The following is a 6000-nucleotide window of genomic DNA, read 5'->3' as shown; positions in this document are numbered from 1 at the left end:
AGGGCTTGATTAAACATTCTTAGGGATTCCTTTTGGCTTGAATGTGCTACAGCCGTCCAAGATGGCGAGCTCCTTTCAGGGGGCAGTCCTTTCCTCCGCTGCACCCCACCTCACTGACCCCGGCCTGCGCTCTGGATGCCCGTGTGGCTGTGGAATAAATGGTCCCCAGTTCCCTCCCCTCTCTGTACCTTCCTGTACAATTCCTCATCTGAAGCCAAAAGAAAGAAAATGGAGGCTGGAGGCTCCAGGCCAGGAAACTGAAGCAGAGAACCAGTCCTCCCAGTTTTAACCCTGCTGCTGCTCCTGCAGCCTTCAGGAGGTGGGGCAGGCCGACAGGCAGCACCTTTACTTACCTTGAGTAATAGCTGGTTGCTATTTGCCCTGGGGCGGTGTGTGTGTGTGTGTGTGTGTGTGTGTGTGTGTGTGTGTGTAGTAAAAAAATAGCTGGTTGCTATTTGCCCCGGGGCGGAGCGGGTGTGTGTGTGTGTGTGTGTGTGTGTGTGTGTAGTAAAAAAATAGCTGGTTGCTATTTGCTATTTGCCCCGGGGCGGGGTGTGTGTGTGTGTGTGTGTGTGTGTGTGTGTGTGTGTGTGTGTAGCAGACTGGGCTGGGTCCCTGCTGCACTGGAATCAGAGACCAGAACAACTCACTACCTGACCTGAGCTTTTGGGACCTGCTTCCCCCAGCACCCAGAGGTCCCCCTCTCCACGTCCTGATCAGCCTGAGTGTGCAAGAGAGCACAGATTTGCCTCCACCCTCTTAGCCAGAGGCCCCCGACACTTGGGCAAACCAGAGCCAAGCAGAACGATGCCTGCATTTCCTGACAGAGGCAGCACTTCGAGGGGAAAAGGTTACCGCAGAAAAACCCACAGGTGTTCCAAAAAAAACCCGTCATTGTCTTCCCTCTGTAAAGACCTGGGTCTCTGTACTGCCTGATGTGTTATAATGAGGTTTTATAGAAAACGCTGGCCAGCACGGATGTTCCTTTGCTGGGGCTAATGGTGCTCCATGCAGTTTGGGGGGACCCGGAACCCGTTTTTTGCATGCGAATTCCCCCCAGCATATGAAAGTATGTCATGTTCTGGGACATGCTTTGTTCTTGTTCTTTTAGGCGAATAGAACCTGGGATTACCTTTCCCAAATCCATAGAACAGATAACTTCAGCAGAAAAAGCATAAAGTCTCTGAATCTGCACCTTATGGTTCCTGGGCATTTCTAAGTCACTTGTCAGAGTGATCAAGAAGTCCCCTGTGGTCTTTGGTCTGGCCCCTTGCATGCAGCCCCTCCAAGTTTGTGCTTCAGACAGGGCTCATGAGTACATAGTTCCTCAACGAATCAGGGCCCCCATGTGACAAAATTCTAGACTCAAAGAGGGGACCAGGCCTCTTGATTCCTTCCCTGTCTAATGCCTGTTTTAAGTCCTCAGGACCTGAAACTAGACCCCAGATGGAGAAGGAAACTCTCCACAGACTCAAGTCATTCCTTAGAGAAACTCAGTGGCAGACAATTTGCTATTCAGGAAAAACTGGAGTTGGTACCACATTGCTTCCCAGCGTTCCCCCTCTTGCATTTGTATATCTCCTTGAGCACGTATCCTCTACCCACTGCTGTTCAAACTGCTTCTTCCTTTGCCTTCCATTCTCAACAAATCTGTTTTTGCCCATCTTTGTTAAGTTCTATGTTAAGATCCATCTCCCAGTGTTGGTCGAAATTTATAAATTATCTGGGCTGGATGGGTCATGCCTGACAGCTTTAGCCACGAGTCTGGGGCCCAGGGTGGGCAGAAGAACGCCACCACCCTGTTGCTGATCAAGGCTCTGTAGCTCAGCTGGTTTCTGGTGGGTTGGCTCCAAGCTCAGCTTCCGTTTCCACTCCTCTGTTGAAGAGCTGTTAGCTCCCCAGGGGAAGGGCTCCGTCCTTCCTTTATCAGCATTTTCCCTCATTCCCTGTCCCCGCCACCTGTGTTTTGTACTTAGTAGTCAGGCAGCCCTGTTCCCTGCAAGCCAGCGAGCCAGGACCAGGTGCCAATTGTCATCTCCATGTGCTGCCTTGAACCCACGTCTTGCCAAGAACAGACAAGTCAAGTTCCCCTTTATCTCACATCTCGTGTCTCACCTTAGCCCTGAGTGGGCCCTCAGGCAGAGCTCAGAAGGGGGCAGCTTCCAGTTGGCGTGCTCCCCTGGGGCAGCAGGGCCAGCCCGGCTTCAGGAAGTGGAAAGCTCTTTCCACCTCCAAAGCTTCCATTTTCCATGCTCCATTCCAACCTGTTGGCTATGCCTGTTTATGAGGCTTGCTAGCAAACTTCCTACTGCCCAAGTCAGTCCTGAAACCTGTGTGGAGGGTATCCTATGGGAAGGGCTCTGCTTCAGACCACAAGACAGTGCACCCAGGACACAGTGTGTTAGAAGCAACTCTGGGTGCGCCTGGGTGGCTCAGTCGGTTAGGCGCCTGCGTTCAGCTCAGGTCATGATCCCGGGGTCCTGGGATCGAGCCCCGCATCGGGCTTCCTGCTCTACGGGAATCTGCTTCTCCCTCTCCCTCAGGCCCTCTCCCTGCTCGTGCTCTCTCTCTCTCAAATAAATAAAATCTAAAAAAAAAAAGAAAGAGGCATCTCTGGGACTGTTTGGGTAAGGAGCACAGACTCCTAGTGTCTCCACCTCTTTCCTGCCCAGCCCCCCTCTCACAGAGGTGGGCAGGTATAAGAAAGCCAGCCATCCAGAGCCCTCCTGAACCCTCTTAAAAGCCCAGGCAACCTTTTCTCCTACTGCCCCTTATGCCCCCTATGCCCTGCCCTCTATCCTCCGCTTCCTCCTCACCCAAGCAGCTGGTCTGCTGTTTGTCTGGCACTCCATAACCTCCACCACTCTGCCCCCAGCTGGGTACCAACAGCTGCTCAGCTCTGCACCCGTGGGAGACCCCTAGGCTTGGAGTCACCTTTTGCAAGGAGGCAAATGCCCCCACAGGTGGGTCATTTTCCTCATACTGGAGCCAGGTATGGAGATTAATTGCATGGGAGACACTTATGGTTCATCTGGACTCCAGTCCCATGTGCTCCTCTAGGACCGAGGGCATTCTTGGTCATCCTCGGGAATTGTGCTGAGTGAGGTTTGCTGTGGCTAGAGGCCCCAGACCTGCCTGCCCTTTCCCTGTGCCTGGTACACCCCACAGAGCTCAGCTCACAAAGAATCAGTCTGTCTTTGGAAGGAACTGGAAGGCCTGTGCAGCCCCCACACTCCCACCTTGTGCCCATTCTCAGGTGTGCAGAGCTTTTCATCCCAGGCAGGTGTTTCCAGAAGCCTTGCTCCCGGTGCCAAGCCCCTCCTGGTTAGGCCCGCCTGTCAGTAGGGTTCCCAGGCTTGCCACTCCTAAGCTGCAGTGGGGACCACTTGCTCGGCCCAAAGGCCTTGTTCCTAGCTAGATGAGCTTCTGTGGGGCCGTCGGGCAGCCCCGAGTCCATCCTCTACTCCTGGAACCCTGTTCCCACCAAAACCAGCTCAGGGAAAGACCCCCAAGCAGGACCCTCCAACCTTGCTCTGTGACATCAGGGAAAGAACAAACTGTCTACGCTGATTTGTCTGGCTTCTCGGTGGGGCCCCAGCACTTTAAACCCCAAGCTCAGTGGGCATGACCCCCTGGAACCAACCAGGTCCTTAACCCTACAGCAGAAGTGGGGAGCCTGAGGCCTGTGAGAAGGGATGGTGCCTAGCCAGGCAGCCCCCCCACCCCCAAACCTGACCTGATGCCAAGTTTCAGAGTCAGAATCTCTGCCAGGTCAAACTCTGCATCAGGGCGTGACTGGGAGCCGGGTCCCAGCAATGCTCCATAAATATTTGCGGGATGACTAGTTGAGCGGAATGTCCCAGAGGTGGTGGGGTGAGAGCGGCCTCCCTGAGGGGCATCCCGGTGGCACAACACCAGCTTGGCCCGGCAGGAAGGGGAGGTAAGGGCAGGAAGAGCAGAAACAAGCATTTCTTCCTCCGGCTGGGAAGCCAGAAGCCAGCTTGCACAGGGCTGTTTCAAAATCAACCTGGAAAGGCGGCGGCAGGTCGGGTGGGGTGTGGGGGCTCCTTCTCCTAGAAACCCGCAGCCTCTGCCGCTGTCCCGGGCGGTGGGCAGCCCGGATGCTTGCCCCCTACCCACAGCCCTGCCTGGGGAGCCTGAACCCACCTCGGGCTGCAGGGACCTTACCGTGGCCACTCCTCGGGGGGCCGTCACACCTCGAGCTCCTCACTGCAGGCCGGTGCTTGTCTCTAGCCCAGGAAGAGGCACTCCCTTCAGGCAGAAAAAGAGAAAAAGGAAAAGAAAACAACCTCAGTGCTTTGCTCGCAGAGCCGCTTCTCCCGAAGGCTCCTGGTTGGTGTCCTGCCTCTGTGGGCACACATCCTTCCTCCCCCCGGCCGCTTACTCACCGGTGTGCCCGGGAGGCTGCCAGCTACACGGGGGAGGCGGCCCACGCCCCTCTGCCTGACACACTGGAGCATGCTCTGTGGGCGCCGGGGGGCTGCGGGCTCCGGCCTGGGCGCTGGGCCAGGCGGTGGCCCCCAGCTGGGGCCTGAGTATGGGAAAGCCATGCCCGGCCCGCACCCTGCTTGGGGGAGTGCATCCCTGTGGGCTGGGCAGACGACATGACACTGTGGAATGACACAATTCCTAGGTAGGAGGCTATCTCCTTAGTTCCCTGGGGCTGTCAGAAGAGGGGAGAGCCAAGGCCCTGTCTGGCCCCCCCACCCCAAGGTTGGCTTCCATCCTCTGGACCATTCCCTACTTCGAAATCCTCCCGCGTCTCTGTCCTATGGGCGCAGAGAGGGCCTGGGCCTGTCTGAGCTGGAGCTGCTCCTCACCCTGTTGAGGCCGGGCGCCTGGTGTCCCTTCTCTACAGCGCTCAGCTCAGAGCCTGGGTGGGCCCAGCATCAGTTAGGATGAACTGCTGCCAAGTCCCCAGTCCCCAGCCCTCTGTCCTCAGCTGGGGGCGGGGGGGTGCCGACATGCACACTCTCTCTCTCTCTCTCTCTCCCTCACACACACACACACACACACACACACACACACACACACGTGGGGCCACACCCAGCACAGAGCCACCTACCTGCCCAGGCCAGCCTAAGCCAATCCAGCCTTGCTCTCCAAATGCCACTCTGACCCTAGAAGCCACTCATGTGCAGCAGTATCCTGCGGGAGGAGAGTTCAAAGCCAGCCCGGGAGGACTCCAGTTAGCATGCACTGCTCTCCTCTTCTCTCCTGACACGTCCAGAGGACACAGCAGCCCGATCACCATATCTGCTATTGCACTTGGCCGGCCAGCATCTCTCTCCCGGAACCTCGGGCCCCCACAGCATCCTCCATATCCTTAGGGGGTGGCAGCAGATTCCTGATAGGTCCCATCTTCCTCGGAGCCCAAGGTAGAGAGGGGAGAACTAGAAGGGGCGGGACCCAGGTGCAGCTCGGAGTTTCCAGCTCCCAAAATAATCAGATGCGAAAAGGAAGGAAGAAATCTCACGGCCAGCACGTGAGTCAGTGCCAGGGGGCCGGCTTAGTCACCTGGATGGCTGCTCCCAGCTCCTGGCACATCAGGCCAGTGCCCTCCCCCATCTGCTGTCGACAGCAGGGCTGTCAAAGGGAGCGTGGCCTTGGCCGGGGAGCGCCAGCTGGCCCGGGGCTGCCTGGCAGGCTGGACCGCGAGCTCCTTGAGCTCCTCGGGCCTCCTTCCCAACCGCAGCACGCCCCTCCTCCACCACGCACCCAGGCTCACTTTGGGATTTCTCCATTAAATCCTCAGGCAACGACCTGCTCGTTTGGGGCGCTGAGCTGCTCCAACGTTGCTTGGCAATTTTGATATCGTCGGGGGTTGCTATGGGGAGGAGGGTGATGTCATTGACACAAAAAACCCACTGAATTTACAAATCAGCTGGGGCTGGAGCTATTTATAAAAACACGTTTTTCCCTGCCTTCCTTGACTGAGGGGGAGGGAAAGGAAGGGCTGCCTGCCAGGCTCAGTGGAAG

Source organism: Phoca vitulina, unplaced genomic scaffold (genome assembly GCF_004348235.1).
Source record: "Phoca vitulina isolate PV1807 unplaced genomic scaffold, GSC_HSeal_1.0 scaffold20, whole genome shotgun sequence".
Classification (NCBI taxonomy): domain Eukaryota; kingdom Metazoa; phylum Chordata; class Mammalia; order Carnivora; family Phocidae; genus Phoca; species Phoca vitulina.
The sequence above is the reverse complement of the archived record's forward strand: the minus strand, read 5'-3'. Positions refer to the sequence as shown.